This window comes from Triturus cristatus, chromosome 10 (assembly GCF_964204655.1).
Source record: "Triturus cristatus chromosome 10, aTriCri1.1, whole genome shotgun sequence".
In the NCBI taxonomy this organism is placed as follows: domain Eukaryota; kingdom Metazoa; phylum Chordata; class Amphibia; order Caudata; family Salamandridae; genus Triturus; species Triturus cristatus.
Genome location: NC_140593.1, coordinates 120,073,782 through 120,095,390, shown reverse-complemented (window position 1 = coordinate 120,095,390; position 21,609 = coordinate 120,073,782). Strand labels below are relative to the sequence as shown.

General features: G+C 44.2%; 1 protein-coding gene across 2 annotated transcripts in view; it reads left to right on the top strand.

Annotated features, from left to right (window-relative positions):
- OSBPL10 (oxysterol binding protein like 10) overlaps window positions 1–21,609 on the top strand; it is an 850,497-nt gene that overhangs the window by 177,644 nt on the left and 651,244 nt on the right. The gene's annotated exons all lie outside the window — the stretch shown is intronic.

The following is a 21,609-nucleotide window of genomic DNA, read 5'->3' as shown; positions in this document are numbered from 1 at the left end:
TCCAGTTTGCAACACTGTCTGCTTTCTTTTGGATAGCCCACTAATGGCTGGATTTATGAGAAATATATTTGAGTGACTTTGTTGTTTATCATGAACTACGAGGCTAATCACAGAACTGCTGTACCCAGAATGCTATTCTACTTTGATTGCAAGGCTCCACCTGTGGCTAATAAAAGGTATTTGTTTTACTCAACAGCATTCTGTGCCTTACATGTGAGGTTGCTCTGCCTATGAATAAGGACGATTGATGTCCTAAAAGCGTTGGCAAATGTGAAACTTTATATATGTGTGTGTATATATATATATATATATATATATATATATATATATATATATATATATATATATATATATATATATATATATATATTACCTACTGGCGGTCGCCAGTAGGTAGTTATAGTTAGGACCACGTTTCCATAGGAAATCCGCAACATTCTATTTTGAATAACTTTGGCGCCGGTCGACGAATCCTCGCGAATTTTTCAAAATAGGGGGGGGCGCTACGCTCCGCTCCTACCCTGAAAGTCTCGGGGGGATTCGTCAAGCGGGGGCTGAGATAAAAGGGGGGTCCCAAAACGCGTTTTTCCCATGCATTTTTCCATAGGACCTTTAGACAGGGCTACAGCCCGAACGGCTGAACAGAATTACTAGAAATTTGGCAGAGAGGTAGTCCTCAGGTCAAGGAAGTGCCTTTTGTAGGTTTGGTGTAAATCTGTTCAGTAGATTCTGAGAAAATAGCCTTTAAATCAATATATATATCTGAGCCAGCTTACGGTGCGCTTACGGTACGCTTACCGTACGCGTACGGTGGCGTGCGAGAGCGCGATTCTGATTGGCTCTTAGATCTTAGTAAACATTCGAATCGGCCGAAACCAGGAAGCGGCGGCCGCCATTTTCTCTCTCGCACTGAGAGTGATTTCTAAAATATAAAGCCCAAAAACATGTAAAGGGGCTGTTTAGACAGCTCCCACACACATAGCCATGTTGAGGGAGTCCCCAAAGATCCCCCAAGGCCAAAAACGGAATTTTTATTTTTTCGGTAATTTCGCCGATTACGCTTACCGTACGCGTACGGTAAAAATAAAAAAAAATAAAAAATTATCCACACTCTCTCCACCCCGTGTGCAATTGTGCATGGCTTATTAGAGATGAGATAAACTAAAATATTTTTAAAAAAAATAATAAAAAAAAAAATTATCCACACTCTCACCACCCCGTGTGCAAATGGTGCCCGAAGGGCACCATTTGTGCATGGCTTATAAAATATACGAAAAATTAAAATATTACCTTTCAAAACGAAGTGCATCATATGTCCTCCATGTGCGCACGAAGCGCATCGTGCGTACATGGCCCATCTAGCGTAACGTGGGCACCGTGCGTGCACGGCACTAACTGCGTAAAGTGGGCGCGCGGTGCGCGAAGCGCACCGCGTGCTCACTGTGCGCGCACGGTGCGCGAAGCGCTTCGTGCGCGCACGGAACGAACTGCGTTAAGTGGGCGCGCACGCCACGAATGGCGTAAAGTAACTTAGCATTTAAAAAACCGTACAAATTCACTGAAAAAACCATAGGTTTCACACACGTTATAGTTAGGAATTAGCATTTAAAAAACCTTGCAAATTCACTGAAAAAACCATAGGTTTCACACGTTATAGTTAGCGGAAATTTTACTGATAAAAAACCAATGAAATTCCCCCGTTATAGTTAGTGCAGGCAACTATAACTCACGCGACCGCAATCTTCTGCTGATGACATATGTGTCTTTATGAAAAAAAAAATATTTGTAATATATGTATAGCTAAAAATGTATGGAAGAAGACATGGGCAAATAAGTGTCTAAATACAGTATTAGCATCAGCAGAAGATTGCGGTCGCGTGAGTTATAGTTGCCTGCACTAACTATAACGGGGAATATATATATATATATATATATATATATATATATATATTCACTGAAAAAAACATAGGTTTCACACATGTTATAGTTAGGTGGATATTTCACTCGTAAAAAACCAATGAAATTCCCCCGTTATAGTTAGTTCAGATAACTATAACTCGCGCGCCCGCAATGCACTGCTGATGACGTCACATATTACATCACTCATGACATGGTCAGTGGCATCACTCATGACATCACTGATGACATCATCCTTGTGATAGAGTGGCGGTCGCACGAGTTATAGTAATCTGAACTAACTATAACGGGGGAATTTCATTGGTTTTTTACGAGTGAAATATCCACCTAACTATAACATGTGTGAAACCTATGGTTTTTTTTAAGTGAATTTGCAAGGTTTTTTAAATGCTAATTCGTAACTATAACGTGTATGAAACCTATGGTTTTTTCAGTGAATTTGTACGATTTTTTAAATGCTAAGTTATGTATGTATTATTATTTTTTTTATATATTCATTTTACAATAAACTACGTATTAAATTATTTATTTTTTTTTGTTTTTGGTGCGCGCACCCCCGCGATTTAAAAAAAAAAAATCTGCCTTTTGGGTCCTTCAGGGACCCCTTGACAAAGGCTAGGGGGTCAGGAACTCTCTACCCTGCCCCCTTTTCATGTTCGCCACCTTCCTTTTTCACTCTCGCACTGAAAACAAACAAAATGGTGGCTGACACTTCCTGATTTCGACCGATTCGAACGTTGACTAACATGTAACCACCAATCAGAATTACGCTCGCGCACGTTAGGGTGCTCGCACGCTGCGCGCACGGTACGCGCTTATAGATATTTATATGCTTTTAAATGCTATTTTCTCAGGAACTACTGAACAGATTGACACCAGACCTGCAAAAAGCACTTCCCTGACCTGAGGACTACCTCTCTGCAAGTAATTCTGTTTAGCCGTTCGGGCTGTACCTTCGACTAAAGGTCCTATGGGAAAATGCATGGGGAAATCGCGTTTTGGGACCCCCCTTTTTTCTCAGCCCTCACTTGACGAATCGCCCCGAGACTTTCAGGGTAGGAGCTGAGCGGAGCGCCCCATTCGTTTTGAAAAGTTCGCGAGGATTCGTCAACCGGCGCCAAAGTAATTCAAAATAGAATTTTCAGATTTCCTATGGAAACACGGTCCTAACTATAACTATCTACTGGCGACCGCCAGTAGATAATATATATATATATATATACATATACATATACACAAAACTGCTTTCTGCTATCAGAGCTCTGATATTTTAGCCTTGAAACAAGAGTTCCGCATCTGTTTTTATTCAAACGGGTAGTTCTTGCTCAACAGCCAAAGTACAACGCCACAGATATTTGTCATTCCTTGATGTAAAACATGAGTTTCAAAGTATTGAGTAATAGTTTAACCAGTTAACTTAATGCAATCATGTTTGCGTGTAGCAGTTGATTTTTGTGGCATAAATTGTTTCTGCAGGAAGAGATTGTTTTCATTTGTAGTGCAATACAGACTTACACCAGGTCCAAAAGACATGACTAATAACCACATGTTTCACAGAGAAAAAATGAGAGGGGTTGTTGGCTTAATTTACTCTGAGGCCTCTAGGCTGCTTTCCAGTTCATCTATATTTTCTGCCCCCTGCCCCATTAAAGAGTAGGTCCAAACATATGCAAATCAGCTTTGGCCCTGATCCAATAGGAATAGCTGTGCTCTGCTAGGCAAAACCCTACACAAATACAGAGGAACATAAGTAACCACAGATTGGCCTCGGCTTTGGGTGTAATCGGTGAGGTGTAGCCTGATCATGTGTAGGAACCCACGTATCGGCATACCCTTCAGACATATGTTGTCTCACTTAGGAAAACACAAGGGTGATTGGTGGATTGCTTGAATTAATTTCAGCCACTGGTATTTACTCTGGGCCACAATTCCGTCCATCTATATTTTGCTTGCTGTAGCAATATAGACCAACCATATGCAAATCAGCCTTTTAGTGGAAGTAGTCCATCCGGGATTGCCAGGCCATGTCCCTTCTGGAGATGTTTGCAGCTGCTTTTCTTCACAAACATGGCATGCATGTGTGGCTGACTCAAAAGCAAAAGTAATAGTTGAAGATTGCCATTTGCTGCTAGCTAAAAATATGGCACTGGGTAAATGTGCCACATTTGGCATGGGGACAAGGGACAGCCACATGCCTGTGCTCAAGGGCTGACTTTTCTATTTTCTGATTAAAAGGTCTGCAGTTAAGGATCAATTCTACTAAAAGCCAGCAGAAGCAGAACCTAGTCACAGCTCATTGTGTTTGTTTGGGCACGCCGCATGGATCATCGTAGAGAATTGCCACCTAGAACACTGCCTGTCCATAGTACACGATAAACCCACGGATGCGCTTTGTTGAATGGGACTTTGTGTTGTTTTTAGAGTGTTCCTCCCACAATTGGTCTCATGTGCAACATTTTGTTTTTTACTGCTACTAAAGTTTTCCTTCTAATTAGTGTTGGATTACTCCTGTGCTATTCATGCATGAGAATTACTGCTATTGCAAGTCTGCAAATAGGATTTACATGGTATTCCAAGTCGAACCCTGAATATTGACTGAGAAATTGGAATGACGGTGGGAATTGGTGTTCCGCACCAGTTTTGCCGTGGTGCAGTGCTTAATTTGAGCCGGTGGTTTCCAGTGCTCAGCACCGGCACTTAATTATCAATACTGGGGCATGAACATCAGTTAGGGACACATTCATTTTGGTGGGCACAGGGAGATTAGATGATTCACCCAGAATCACAGGACGTTGATCCAACGTGAGATCCAAACCTGGTTCCCCAGCTTCAAGGTCGGCAGCTTTGGTCATTACTCCACATCCCCTCATCACCTGCAGAGTTTGTTGGTTCTGTGTTAGGTAGTGTTAACAGGAAAAACGGTCTGGTTGAAGCTGCCTCCTGACGAGAGCCCCGGCCCTGTTGTTTTTTTATTTATTAACACTGCCGTGGTGCTTCCTAATTTTGAGTACATCTGAACATTTCAAAAGCATTTTCCTTGGTTGCGTATGGTTGCTATTGGTAGGAGTAACTCCTGAGGTGCTAAGAAGATTGAAAATCTGTAAAAAAAAAAAAAAAAAAAACCTTCAGTCTAATTGTACCCATACCTGTCCACTCACCCACATTCAGCGGGTGTCATTCACTCTTTTACTTTTATTCACCTGCCTGACAAACAAAATACCTTGTGAAAATGAACACCCCTTCAAAATAGGCAAGACCTGGCTTGGCCCATAGGGTCAATATGTAGGGGTCCAGGCCAGCAGAAAGCGAACCCCTGAATTCACCTTAAATGTTTCGATGCCCCCTGCGCTCCAACAACCAGTCCTGGAGGCCCTGGGATGGAGTGATAGGCTGTTATGGACCACCCCCTACTGGATGAAGGACCACTTGGGAAAGGTGAGGAAATTAGCGGGATATACGAAATGAGATCTAATAGGCACACTCAGGCAGTGGCGTAGCTTGACCCGAGACAGCCCGGGGCATTAGATGCGTTTGCCGCCCTGTGGCCGGACTCCTTGAAAGGGGAGGGGGGTGCTGGCGAATCCACAGATTGTCGCCCCGCAACGGTGCCACACTGAAGACGGCAGGTGAGAGCTGGAGGAACGGAATTTTGCCATTTTGTCACCCCCCCCAGGGATGACCCCTGGGGTGGCCCGCACCCACCACACCCCCCTTCCTACGCCACTGCACTAAGGAGTTTCACTTCCTCCAAATATGGTATGCTCTAAGAGCAGAATCCATAGCCTCTGAGACCCTAGAAGACAGTAATCCTGTTGAGAGTAGGATACTAGGGGAAGAGATAGCATAAAAGGTGACCTCGCTCACGTACCGCACACTTATAAACAACAGGCCAGGCAACTTACAGTCCGTGCGCGCATGCTGAGATATAGGGGGCTTGGAGGATATAGATTGGGAGGCCGCTTTGATCCAACATTCGAAGTCGAGATGAAAGCAAGCCTGCAGCTTATCCATCTGAAAATATTGCATAGGGTGTATTATAACAGAAGTATGTTGTACAAAATCGGATGGGCCCCTCCCACAATTAGCTGAGGTGTGTCGGCTGTGAGGGCACGGTATCGAGCATAACTGACATGAGATTATTGCCGAACTGTCAGAAATCCTGGGAGTTCCCATTCTAGTAGCCCCACAATGTGTACTGCTGGGTACCCGCAGTGACGTTGACTCAGGAAGCAATTACTTTCCTGCACACTAGGGTTTGCTGTAGCAAAAAGCGACATAAGCATAGCAAAGTACTGCGGAAAACTCCTGCCCCCCACCAAAAACATGTGGATAAATGGGATGACCCACTATAGGGTAGTCAAAAGGGTGGTGTATGCAGCAAGGGGTTGCCCCAAATTGTTTGAGCAAATATGGGAGGGGGGGGGGGTGGAGGAGGGGAGGGGTTGGAAGGGGGGGAGTGACCTGAAGAGAATACTATGGTGCGGGATGAGAAACCAGTGTGAACTAGAGATTCTCCCCGACAAGCATTGGTGGCAGCTCCTAACCCTGAACATATGGTGTCTGCTGCTGTCCCCCCCGAATCCCACCCCGTTGCGAGTGCGGGCCAACGGTCCTGATACTAATAGAACTATGGTTGGAGGGTAGCAGATGCTTGTAGACCGCCCACACTCCAGTCGGAACCAAATGATGTATTAAATGGCATGTTACTGCACGGTTACTGATGGTGTTTTTAATGTTGTACTATAAAACAATAAAATAAAGTTCTTAAAAAATATATATATGTCACCCTCCCAAAAGGTGTGCATTCCTTATGGACCTTAAAGGGATCACCTTCTTATATGCCTGATTTCATCCACATTTTTAAGGCATGAGGTTGACAGGTATGTGTACCTTATGATTATGTATGAAGATTATTCCTTTTGTATTGCATACTGCATATTGCATACCTTGAAAATAACAAAAAGAGGCAAATAATAATTCATGGATTAAGATCCACATTCATGTCTTGCTGGAAGTGCTGGTGATCACTGATGTGGGTGCTGCCATCTTTGAGTGGTAGGAATTCCTGCAGGATGTGATAGTCAGTGAGATGGCTCGCCTAAGGCCTCTGGTGATGACTGATGTGGGTGCAGTCCTCTTTGAGTGTAGGACTTCCAGCAGGATGTGATAGTGAGGGAGATGGCCTGTCTAAGGCCTCTGGTGATCACTGATGTGGGTGCCGCCATCTTTGAGTGTAGGACTTCCTGCAGGATGTGATAGTGAGTGAGATGGCTCGTCTAAGGCCTCTGGTGATGACTGATGTGGGTGCCGCCATCTTTGAGTGGTAGGACTTCCTGCAGGATATGATAGTGAGTGAGATTTATTATTTATTTATTTAAGAGCTGTATATAGCGCTAGGTAGACCCGGAGGTATCAGCGCGCTTTAAAACATATATAGTGAAGCAAATATTTATATAGTGTTACGATAGACAGCATTGTCTTGTGTCGAATCTTGTTCGGGCGGTCTTGGGAACAGGGCTAAAAGGGTAGGGGAACAAGGGATGGAAAGTCTTCTTGTTGAGGAGTCTAGGTTCTGTGCTTATCAGGATTCATTTGGTGCAGGGGCTCTGTCACAATGCGCGGCATCTCTCCCTTCTGGTGTGATCTGTTGAGGAAGAGGTCTTTGAGCTGGTTTTTGAAGTTTATGAAGGAGGGGTTGGTCCTGATGTGAACTGGTATGGAGTTCCAGATTTTGGGTGCATTTCCTGAGGAGCGAGAAAGGTTTTTTGTTTGTGGCTTTCGGTGGAATAAGAAGAAGGGTATTGGTGCTCCTGAGATTCCTCGTTTGTCCTGCCTTTTTGAGTTTGGAACCCAGGTAGGCCGGTTTTCCGGTGTGAAGAGCTTTGTGTGTGAGGCAGGCAGTTCTGAAGTTGGCACGCATTTCTATTGGTAACCATTTTAGTTCTCTTAGGGAGGGAGACATGTGGTCGTATTTCTTTGCAAAGAAACCGGTTTCCACTAGGAGATCTCCGCTAGTGGGGTCTCCCCAAGGCGGGAGGAAGGAGCAGCCGCAGGTGGACAGATCCCCATCTTGCTGCCGTCTGGTATTAGTGCCTCTGATCCGGCATTGTAGATGGCTCATCTAAGGCCCTGGTGATCACTGATGTGGGTGCCGCCATCTTTGAGTGGTAGGACACCCTGCAGGATCTGATAGTGAAGGAGGTGGCTCGTCTACGGCCTCTGGTGCTACGTCACAATCAGGCTGGAAAGGTTTTGTGTTAGGATCTCGATGTGACAAATATCGAAGTGCTTAACATTAGTGCTGTTATTTTGATTTCAATAAATTTTGTTAATGGAGAGGGAGTATGTGGAATGTTGAGCTTTGTTTTTAATGTTTAAAACAGTCTAACACATCTGACCTCTTTTTGGCTCTACTTTTGTACCATTAGTGCTACATTATCCTGTTGTCTCTATTCTGATGGAGTGTGGTGGGAGCAACGTTGTGTTGTTTTTGTGATTGCCTTAAGCTACAGAACAAAACTGCCTCATTTGTGTCGGTGGTTGCAGGTAGTGCAGCACACAGTACTTATTTTTGGGGTACCTGACTATTTTTTATACTCAGGCTTTTGACTCCGCAAGAGAGAGAAAGTCAGTAAACGGGGTAAAAAAGGTGGAAGAAGATGATAGGAAAACAGTAACAATGGAGAAAGAAGGATTGAAAAGAAACCTATGAGAATGAGATACAGAAACAGGAAGTGTAGGACAGTGAAATAAGGAGGCATGAGGTGGGCCCCTTAATACAATTTTGAGCACCTGCAATTTTTTTTAAACTAAATTAATCCATTGCTGGAGGGCATGGTTTTCTCCACTGAATGTGCATTTGCAGAAAGACAGGCTGAACCACTTTTAGGCGACAGCCTACCAGGCAGCGCAGCTGTCTGGTTTGCTAAAGACATCTTGGGGACATTCAGAAAGTTGACCTGGGAATGAATTCCGCCTGTTGCTTACCATAGGCTTTGTGGTTTGTTACTCATATTTTCTGGCTTTCTATTTATTTGCTTTACGCTCTCCAGCTCGAGTTCATCCCTCCCATTGCCCAAACCTTGTTTACTGTATTCTTCCACAAACTCGCTCTTTTTAAATAGGCCTTTAAATCTTGTTCTTACCCTTTCACATTTGCTGTGCATTCAAAGACAGAGGTCAAATGTCAGGCTGTGTCTTCCAGTGAGCTTGATGATTAATTTTCTTCTTAGTCTGACTTCAAAGTGAGAGGATCTATGTGACAATCATTCTGGCTAGTATGGGCTTGCTTGAGGAAGGCTGTACAAATATTATTTTTTCTAGTTCTCAGTAACATTTGAATGTCTATAAATGGACTGTGCGGACAATCAAATCAATACATTGGGTGAATATTTCCACACATTATCGTTTGCACGCTATATACTTTTATCAGTAAAACTGTATATTTGAGTGCAAATGTAATGGTCATTTCAATTGAAGATGTGTTGCCTGTAATGGTATACGCTACCATACCATGTATACTCCACGTTACCCCGCTTCACTCTACTCAGCACCACTCCACGGCACTCTACTCTGTACCTCTCCACACTGCGCCACTCCATTCCACACTGTTTATGCACCCTTCTCTTCACGACTCCACTCTACACTTCTCTACTCCACACGACTCCACTCTATGCCAATGCACTCTACCCCACACTACTATGCACCACTGCACTCTTCGCCACTGCACTCTACGCTACGCCACTCTACTCTAAAGCACTGCACTCTAAGCCAATTCACTATACACAACTTTACTTAAAACCAATGCACCCTACGTCAGTGTACCTATGGCAATTACTTTGCACCACTGCACTTTACGTCACTATACTCTACACCATTCCACTCTATGCCACTGCACTCTACACCACTGCACGCTATGTCATTCTACACCACTGCACTCTAGATCACTGCTCTCTGTGACACTCTACTCTGTACCACTTTACACTGCAACACTCTACTCTGTAACACTCTACAGCCCTGCACTCAAATACTCTACTCTGCATGACAGCACTCTATCCCACTAGACTCTACTTCGCACCACTGTACTCTACGCCACTGCACTCTAAACCACTCTACTCCTCTGCACTCCATCCTGCAGTACTTTACTCTATGCCACTCTACTCCACTCTGCGCTACTTCACTGTACGACACGGCAATCTACTCTGCAGGGCTCTCTACACAACTCTGTCACTGCATTCTATGCCAATGCACTCTACATTACTTTACTCAAAACCAATGCACTCTGCACCCCTGCACTCTACGCCAATCTACTCTACACCACTGTACTTCCACGATATTCGACTCTATGCTCCTTTAAACTCTGCTCCACTGACACTCTTCTCGACTCAATGCCACTCCACTCTACAGCACTATACTCCACTCTATGCCATTTTACGACACTGCTCCACTCTACGACGCTTTACACAAGTCCCTCTATGCGATTCCATGCCACTTTACTCCACTCTATTCTATGACACACTACTCCACGCCACTCTATGCCACTCCAATCTATGAAAGTGTATGCCGCTGTACATCGCTCCATTCTACAACACTCTACTCCACTCGATGCAACACCCTCTACGCCACTCCACTCTGCTCTACACCACTCCACGACAGTCTATGCGACTCCACTCTGACACTCTACTCAACTCTGACACGGTGCTCCACTTTATGCCACTCAACTCTATGCTCTGACATTCTACTCCCTCCACGACACACCACAACACTGTACGCTACTCCATGACGCTCCACTTTACTCCTCCCCACTCCACTCAACTCTATTATACGCCACTCTGCACCATTCCATAGCACTCCACTCTACTCCACTTTACGACACTCCACGCCACTCTCCTTTACCCTACTAACTTCTAGCCATGCTGAACAGCCGCCACTCTGGTATACAACATTGCTAAAACATATTTGTAAAGCCAATAGCTCTTGCACAGATAAGACCTATTGGCTTTGCCAATGCTTGTTTCGAATTTGTTGTTTCTGCTCTCTAATGACTCTAACATCAAACCATTTGCGAACACCTGGGCTCAACCATGTCAAATACCTTTATGTTTTTTATGAACAACCGAGAAAGGTTCAGATCTGAGACTAGCCCTTTTTGGCAGAGTGACCCTTGACCTCTCTTGTCCATCTCACATCCTCGCTTCCAGGACTGAGATGGGCCAACAGTCAGGCTTACGCCTGGCAATGACTGGACCAGCTGTGTGCAAACATCAGTCCAATTCCTGCAGTAGTGATGTATTCCCCTCCACTACCTTTGCACAGGCATGCACTTGTAACCCTGGAGAACTCATACAGAAAGAGGAGAAGCCCTCATCGGTACTTGTTTAGAGAACCCTACATCTTCTGAGCGCGTGGCCTTCTGCCTTCGATGTACTCTCTGTACCCGCTGAAGGCGTAAATATGGTTTCTTCTGTGTCTGGCCTGAAAAGCAGCATGACTTGGCAGATGTGCTAACAGCTTGTTGGCACATGTCATGAGTGGTGGCGGTTGGTTGTGGTTGGCCACGGATGCCCGTCTTCGCCGTGCTCTTCTGCAGCGTACCAAGGATGAGGTCTGTTGGCGTAAGACTGGGGACAGAAGGAAGGAGACCCTCAGGTCTGATCCTCTAGCGATTCTGAGACTGATCCGGTACAAGTGATCAACATATCACCAGGATTCAGCTTTCCTTCTTGAAAATGCTAAATGCAGCACATTCATGAATGCTCTAATGCAGAGGGTTTTAACCTCTTGACTTCTGTGGAGCTTCACTGAATCTCTATCAGAAGTCGAGGGCCCTGGCCTAAGCAATTTCTGTTAATAGTAACACAAAAAATGCAGATTAAAAGTATACATCAAACAAATACTCATATTATGAAATATTTTAATTCACAAACAAAAAAATATACAAAAAAGAAATCTTTATTTTCATGGGAATGTTGGAGCTTTTCAAAATGTGTTTTATTTCTAAAAGATGAAGTGATATGCTGGACAGTGGTTTATCACTTTGTAATTTTGCTCCTAATGTATTCTATCTTTTCGCCAGTGCCTGCCAGTACTTCAACTGGGGCCACCAATGTTCCATATTGGGTTCTGTTTGTTGTGCTTGCACTGCTCCCAGAAACTAAGCTAATGAGACCAAGTTAATTTTTACACTCCAATTTCAAATTCCTTCGCATTTATACAATGTTTTAAAATGTTCAATTTTGCATTTCATTATCTATCTATCTATCTATCTATCTATCTATCTATCTATCTATCTATCTATCTATCTATCTATCTATCTATCTATCTATCTATCTATCTATCTATCTATCTGAAATCTTTATTAATTTGCCAATATTATTAAAGTTTCTAAGAAGTTTTGGACTCCATGAGCAGGGTTGGATTGGGATTAAAAATCTGCCGGGGCAAGTTTAAAAAAAAGTTGCCCACATATGCATATTGCCTTTCCACAAACACTGCTTTGGTGCAATTTTATTTAAAAAAGGGGTGGGGTGTAAAAAAAAATGCACAGATTATTTTACACTGGTGAAACACACCTGAAAACAAGTGAGGCCACTTCTGCTCAGGCCCTCGCTCAATCTGTATACAGTAATGTGAGTGATACCTCTGCCTGTTAATAAAAGGGAGGTAATGGACGCCCATCTGCCTCCAGAAATGCCACTCGGGCACCCACTAGGCCGCTGGCTGCATCCGAACACAGACACCGCCCAAATCGGCCCCCCAGACTGCTCAAAAAAGCAGCCCACAGCTGGAACTGGACACCGGCCCCTCGGGCATTGCCCGAGTGCCCGCGTTACCTATCCTACCCTGTCCATGTGTAGGTGTTGCGGCCTCCAAAGTCCCTGGAACCCAGGTTAAGAAACAGGAGAGAGGTGAAAGGGGCTCTGTACTTAAGACACTTTAGATTCCCAGAGCACGCATTTCAACCACTGAATCTTGGGCTGGTGGTGACAGTTAAGCCCAGTTATTTTTTCAAACTTTTTTTTCCTAATCCCACTCTCGCCTTCTTAGCAGATAAGGGAACAGAGGTTGGCGATGAGATAGGGACTTGACCAGGATCACACAGTTTTGGGAGCTGGGATTAGTCTTCATGTCTCACACTTTTCTTGAGATCTATATCTGGGAATCTTTTTTCCTGCTCATCCACTTCCTTATTTTTGTGCTTCTTCTATGTTTATTTGAGACGTCTGGACAGAATCTATTTTGGCGCGCCGCAGGCATTCTAGCAGCACAATGTGCAGTGGCCAAACATGTTCAGAAAGTATGAAATATGTGCAGAAAACTCTAGAAGGATTCTTTTTTGGGAAAACCAAGTGCTAAGTGCATTGCAAAGTTATTTGGGAATCATAATGGTTAATCTGAAGTATTTAATGATTTAAAATTTTCCATTGATGAGGAGGATTAATGGTTTCTATTACCATCTAAGCCTTCTCTGAATCACATAGGTTATGGCGCGTGAAAATTAGCAAATGAGCCCTTGTAGAATAAAATTAGCAAATGAGCCCTTGTAGAATATCGGTTCATTTACATTTTTGTGTTAATTAACTTATTGGACATGCTCCTCTTGAGCAGAGCAAATGAAGCAGGGAGGCTAACTTGAGTGTTAATGTACTACGGATATACAGTACTTCTTTTATGGAGATATTTTGCTGCTGTTTTCAGTGTATTAGATATTTCCGGTTCCATGCTTGAGAGATGCCGCTTCTAAGCCTTTTGACTCTCCGGGTAGCCGTAGACGAGCAGTCAAGGCCTCACTCGACTGTGGTGGCATGGGGCAAGTCAAGCTACGGTACAATGCACTCACCACAGTTACTGTAGTGTATGAATGCCCTGCCAAAGATTATCTGTTGTACCAACCTTCGAATAATATCCCCGCTTCATTGGCATGTTCTTGTTTCTGTAGACCGACATGACTAATACGTGATTGATTTATGTAATGTTACATATTTATTGATATATGATCATTTTTCATTATATATCGTTTTTATGACTGAATGGCACAATAATCAATAAATTGAATTGATTTTAATAATATCCTACGCATATCAAAATTATTTACAGCATAAAGTGCAATCCCAAAATAAAAAGTGCACAATATAAAAATGTAACACAATAATCACACAATAAAACCGGTAATCTCATAATGAGACAGATTCCCTCTGAAAGAACCCAGTTTTAGTGTGAAATCAGGCTGCACAGTCATGGAATCAGGGCCCCTGGTTACTGCTGTATGTAATATTTGTAAAGCTCTAATGTTCTCGAAGATCTGAAGTTTGCAGAGCGCGCAACGCATGTGGAATGGGAGATCCCGCAATCCGTGCAATGAAGCAGGGAAGCGGCGTTACAGCGATAACCGCATCGCAAATGGCTACTTCGCGCCAAGCGTGTAAATAGTACTGTCGCTAAAAGAAGGATCCCACTCTTCCCACCAAAGCAATGACCCTATATACTCTCTCCTTTTGATTAAAGGTTGTGATCCTCAAGTTTTATGAGCACCTAAAACAGTGTGGAGCCAAGCTATAGAGATGGAAGTTCAGCCACAGCTTCAGGGGCACCTGCAAAGGAAGGATACGTTGTCTCCGAGTTTGTGGCGGGCGGGCACAAACTGACCCATAGTGACCAGTGTGAGTAACAAGCATATGGGGCTTGCGGTAGACTACGCGGCCCTATACATCTGACTAGGGGGCTGCCCAAACAGGTCCTGGACCAAAGAACAAGGGTGAAGGGTAAGTTCACCAGGGAGAGTCCCCACCGGTCTGACCTGCACTTATGGCCGTTCATCTCTCCGTCAGTCCACCTCTGTCTCCTGCTAAGGAGTTGGAAGGGTTCTCCAGGTGTTCGTGAACATCAGTTGTCTCCCTGCTCATTTCTTGAGGAGTCCTCCTTCAATGTCCTCATGAGATGCTAGCAGGGCAGTCCGCAGAACCTTCAAGCTTGGTTCTAGGCAGGAGGGAGGATGCAGCACACATCCAGGGGGTCCTTGAAGGTCACAGCCCAGAAGATGGTCAGTGAGCTGGAGGGCAGCTCCAGCTTACATTTCTCAATGCAGGCAGCTGGGCAGAGATCCAGCTACTAATCGGTGCGTCTCACAAAATCAGATAATCGGCCTATCAGATTGAGTAATCCTTCCCCTCCCCCAAGAGGACTCTTCAAAGGTCATCTACCCAGAATGCACTGCAGGGACCTTTGCCCACATCCAGAGGCACAGCGGTACAGTATCTCAGCGACTTTTGGCCTTACAGATCTAGATGTGGGCTGGCTGGCACTGATGGGGCACAGCACTGCACCATAAAATAGCATGTGTCATCGCTAAGCGCACCCTCTTTGGTGGTGAATAACTTTATTGGTACTCAACTCAATGGTACTAATATTATTGACCTCGGAAGGGTAAAAGGCTAAACGGACCTGCCAGGAGTAAAACCATTAGGTCAAACAGAAGTCCCTGGAGTAGATGCATTAATCCCCTTACTCATCTGATCGGGTGAATTTAAGTCGCTAAAATTAAAGAATATAAGTACTGGAACGAGGCACTGTATCTTATTACATTTTGTAGCATTTGGCAAAATAAATGAATAAAAAGTAGTGCGTCGGTACTGCTCTTTTTTTTAGTTAGTTTAGCAGGACTAGGTTAAATAACCAAAATGCTACTCCTTTGTGAATCAAATTTACAGGTGATCAATTTTCAATTCATTGAACATTCCTCCTCCATCTTTAACAAGGGTTTTTAGAAAAGTACAGTTTGTGCAACGAACTTCACATGACCCATCTTTTATTGTTAATAGCACAGGATGTGTTATGTTTTGTACAAAGAGTTGGTATAACACCAGCTCTTAGAAGGTTTGTTAGCGTTGCCATAGCTGCCCCTTGGATGGCGGTTGGCGTACCTCCAGGCAGGAGAGCAGCGGTGCCGCGCATTTGTGCACTTGAGCAATAAACCTACATATCGTCTCCTTACCTTCCGTGCACACAACAGGAAGACTGTTGAGATGTATTTTGCTGCTTAGTTGTTGTGTGATTTTCCAATTCTCCGGATCCTTCTTCTAAAATACATCAACAACGCATGCAATGCTACAAGCAAAAGCGTGTTCATGGGTTATTACACACCACACACAACCGTTCTTCCTATGTGGTCCCCCACCAGGCCTATAACTCAGTGTTTGATTAAAAATATTGCTTTAGCATAACTGTATCCATGGCAGTCACCTTAATGCTCAAGGCTACCCAATGCGGCCAAGTTTGTTTCTGTCACTGACATGCAAAGCCTCGCTCCTGTGCCTGGCGGTGTATGTGCGAAATGATGTCATAACTAGCCCGGCGCTGAAAGGGTAAATTCCTCTATAATTTGAAGGATATTCTGTACGCTTTCCCTTGGGTTTCAGATCTTGTAGGTGTGTACCATCTTTGTTTCAGTCTCATCACATGATCTCCATTGCAGCCCTTTTTGTGAACATATACATGTATGTCTTGTCTCATCTTGGATAGCTTTTGTGGTCATGGGGCGCTGTGGAACCCCTTGCTGGCTTACTCTGTGATTCTCAGACTCACTTTTATTCTGTGGATAAACACTCACAGGCTCGGAATTGTCGCGTGCACAGATTTTCTTTGAAAATCACTAGAAGCCAAACCTAACCAACATATATGGGAAACAACCTTTACAACGCAGTCATTACATTGCACTACCTTTACATCGCAAGTCATTACATCTCAACATCCTTTACATCGCATTTCATTACAACGCAGGCATTACATCGCACTACCTTTAAATTGCAGTCATTACATCGCAACATCCTTTACATTGCATGTCATTACACTGCAGCCATCACATTGCATGTCACTACAACTCATGTCATTACAACGCATGTCACTACAACTGCAGGCATTACATCGCACTACCTTTAAATTGCAGTCATTACATCGCAACATCCTTTACATCGCATGTCATTACATCTCAACATCCTTTACATTGCATGTCATTACAACGCAGTCATTACATCGCACTACCTTTACATAGCAGCCATTACATCGCAACATCCTTTACATCGCATGTCACTACAACTCATGTCACTACAACTCATCTCATTACAACGCATGTCACTACAACGCAGGCATTACATCGCAAGTCCTTACAATGCATACCATTACAACGCATAGTACCCTTACACTATCCAACACTTACCCTACTATTGCACTCACTGGAGTTAGAATAGTAATTATTACCCCTGCTTTATCCGACACTTACCCTACTGTTGCACTCACTCGAGTTAGAATAGTAATTATTACCCCTGCACTATCCAACACTTATCCTACTGTTGCACTCACTGGAGTTAGAATAGCAATTATTACCCCTGCACTATCCAACACTTACCCTACTATTGCACTCACTGGAGTTAGAATAGTAATTATTACCCCTGCTTTATCCGACACTTACCCTACTGTTGCACTCACTGGAGTTAGAATAGTAATTATTACCCCTGCACTATCCAACACTTACCTAAAATCCGATGTAATGGTATGCATTGTAATGGTATGCGTTGTAAAGAATGTGTGGTAATGGAATGCGTTGTGAAGGTAGTTTCTGAAAAGACGATGTAATGGCATGCGATGTAAAAGAATGCATTGTAAAGGATGTTGCAATGTAAAAACTGCGTTGTAAAGCCATGCATTGTAAATGTATGCGTTGTAACGTCATTCATTCACCATATATCCTCCACGGTGTTCAAAGGATTACAAATTTATGATATATCATGATAGTTTCTATGCCCTCTTCTGACAATTTCTCCGATGTGACTCGGGGCAATTTTCGTTCCAATTGGTTCACGTTAGATATCACAGCCTGACCTCCGTGGAGTGCTCTGTGTGGAATATTCAAGAATTCTAAATTCTCCTCAATTCAGTAAAGCACCTTTTAACCCTGGCGAGTACATCCTTAGCTGTCCTAATATCATCAGAAACAGTCCAGCACTTGTTCAGGGCTGGTGCCCCATAGAGACCACCGTCTCCACAAATGGCCAGTGTGCTCATCTTACCTAGGCGAGGTTTCCCGGATCCAACATCATGGGGAACCAATCCCCCCACTTCCTTGGCTCTGGTTCTTATTGTTGCAAATTGTATCTTCCACTCTGAGTAGCTATTGACTTTTCTTGATGCCAGGTCCATTAACATCCCGAAGGGTCCTACAATTGTTGGCTGGAAGCCCAACACGCTATTTTGATTGCTCCTGCCCGGTTGAACTGCTTGCACTTTCTTTGACTCGGCATTGGCTTCCGACGATGTGTTCTGGTGAGGTTAATTCCTGGCTGGCATCCTTCTTTATTTTATATATAGACTTAATTGTAAAGTCGGCAGCTATCTTAACCTACACCTCAAAGTGAAATCCCCTACATTCATTTTTAAAAAGGATAAAAGTCCCTACCTATGTGATGCCGTCCTGCGGCTTAAATGAAAAAGAAGCTAATGGAACTAAGAGCCTTATATATTTGTGAGCGGCTACCTTGGAACCTCAGTGACGTGGTCTGCTTACGTTATCTTCGGTATTTATTCCTGGTAAAAGACAAAAGCCCTTTAAAAGTAGGTCCTTTGCCGGAGTGCACTACTGTGGTCATTTGGTAACCTTTAATGCAGCATTTTTGCAGTATGGTCTTTGGTGCTCAGTAAATAAATAAATGAAGACCACATGCATAAGTAGGGATCTCCCTGGCTGTTACGTGTGGGTGGGGGTTGGTGAGGTGGGTTTTTATCAGTGATATCAGAGCACCTTATTTTGTTTACCTGTGTTGCATAAACAATCAGCCCTTGGACACAGTGTTGACTACATGTTTTCCATCCATGTTCAGCATAGTAATAGGATATGCCTATCATTGCCTTCATCTGGCTAGACATGAAAGAGGAGGGCTTCTAGCTCCCGCTTACTTCACATCTTTGGGAGCAGTCAAAGTTTCCCTCCGGATATGAAATGTGCCAACCATCGCACCATGTTTTCCCAGACCCAGCTCTTACCTTCTCATTGACCTGATGGTTCTGGTGACCCATTATACTCATCGGGCCCTTTTCCTCACTCGAGTCTTATCCACACTTTCCAAAGTGGAGAGAAAGATGGAGGAAGCAGTTGGAGAACTTTGTGCTCTTCAGTCAGATCACACGGACTCAGCATCATCTCCTATGCGGATGACACACAGCTCATCCTCTCGCTGTGAGAAGACCCCTCCACCACCAGAGCCCGCTTCCACAGATGTATGATGAATGTCGCTGACTGGATGAAGGACAACTGTCTAAAGCTCAAGCTTCTGCCCTGTTCGTGCTGCCAACTAGCCCCCAAGCAGTAGCCGAGGCTAAAGGTTCCCAGAAGAGAACTGAAGAATATGTAGCAATGGCTGGCAGGTGAATGTAATTTGTAATCAGGGCCGGCTGTAAACAAATACACGCCAACTGACCCAATTCAGGCCGGAGAATCACAATTTTTAAAACCAAAAATTGCTTTATTTTAGCCGTCTCCTGTCTAAAATTGCCTCTGCTTCAATAGAAAATAGATTCCCCCAGATTTTTTTTCTGAAATCTCCCACTTTCCTATGTAAAAATGTTGGTATGTATGTAAACGTAACACAATTTATGAACACAGGCCTGCGTTTCAAATCACTCTTGTATAAAAGGCATGCTCTCTGCCTGCCTCCCTCTCCGCCAAGATGCAGCTAAACTGTAAAAGGCATTATTTATTAACCAACACCACCCGTGGGAATGGCGTGGGCTAATGGAGGCTGCGGCGTAGCCGCCACCACTGAGCTAAAGAGGGGATTGCACCAACAGGCGTGCATTGGTGCCCCTGATAGACTTCTGATGACTCACTCCCCCATCCCTTCACATCAGTAGGAATCGCTGAGCCGGACAAAATCTGTGGCAAGCAAGCGTATACTCCCTGGATCTACTTTAGTCTGACAAATTCCAACAAGCATTGGCAAATACAGCAGGTTTCACCTATGGAACCTATTGGCTATGTCAATGAATTTTAGCCATGCTGTACAGTATTTCTGATGCTGTCCAACATGGTTAAAAAAAAAAAAAAAAATGAAGTGGACGGTCGTGTAATTTTCAGTAACTAAAAAAAAAAAAAAATATGCTGAGGATGAATGCGGAAGCAAAACGGGGTAGATGAGCGAAAACAGCTCTTTACTTGCGCAGACTTTGTATCCTCTACAGAAAGACAAACAACGGAAACAAGCATTGGCATAGTCAATAGGTCTCACCTTTGGGACATTTAGTCATGCAGCACATTATCCTGGATGGAACAGTATCTACTGTTCATTAACGTCAAAACTTTGACACCAGTAGGCACATTATAGCATGGCACTGGTAGTCTGATCTCAAACATCTGGAAGTGCTTTGATATGCGATAATGAAGAAAAAAAAGAGTTTTAGTAAAATAAATAATTTGCCTTAAAACACAATTTAAGCAAGGAAGCCACTGTGCTTCCAGGTTTTCTGGTTTCACTTCGTATGAATCAGCCAATGAATGGGTGTCAATGTGTCTTTCTTTACGCTAAGGTTTTGTTTTTTATCTTGGTGCCCAGAATTACCAGATGTTGAGCCGACGCCGAGACTCCAACCCGGTTCCCAAATTAGCAGTTCTCACTGTATTTTTTTTTATTTTTTTTATAAAACTTTTTATTGGCATTTGTAGTAAACACATAGCAAATATATGCACTTATGGACTTACAGTAAACATATACCCTTGGATCATCGTATACAGATGTGACTAGTATAGTCCGCGGATCGCACAGGCTTAGAGGGTCCAGGGCCCTGCCCTATCCTGTATCCGGGCCCACCCCCGCTGACGCGCACTGTGGATGCCGCATCATATGAGGGCTGCTGTGTGGATCCATCTTCCCTGAGTGAGTTGCCCCTCAGGTCGTTGAAGCGCGGCCAACTAATTACTATTAATGAACTGGGGACATGTAAACTGGGGAGTGCACCATATCTGGGATTATAGATCTTGTGAGACTAACGTCGGAGAGCAATGTCCCAACTTATCGTCGTGCTAAGTTTTCGCTGACGCGGGGAAGAGTAGGGGGAGGAGAGGTGTAGGGGTTGATGGCGGGAGTATAGATCCCTGTTTGTGTAGGGGCCGACCAGGGTACCAATTACAGTTTCAGGGTATCCGAGCCTCCTGGTCACCACCCTCCGGAGTCGCGGAGGCTTCCTGAGAGCCAGCTATGCGCGGGCCCGCCGCCGGTGGTGCTTCTTGTGTGAAGGAGTGCATCAGCATCGCCCAGGATAGGGAAATCGGGTGCTTACGGTGTCCCCGGGCTTCCTCCGTCCGAAGCAGCGTTTCCTCCGCCATCCCCCATTTCTTAACTGCCCCACCCAGGCCGCCAAGGGAGGTCCCTCCGGTGCCTTCCAGTGCATAGTGATGCATCTTTTAGCCAGGATAAGTCCCAAGAAAGCAAAACGCCGCTCCACCTTCTTATTTTTGTGTCGCCCATGTATGCCTAAGGCGCTGGCCTCCCATGTGTATAGGTCCTGCAACCCCGTAACTGCACGAATCGTAGTATGCACTGTTTCCCAATAATTATAAAGTGTCGGACAATCCCATAGCATGTGCATGAAAGAGGCAGCCGGCTCGAGACACCTAGGGCAGGCGAACGGTGTATCAGGAAAGTATTTCTG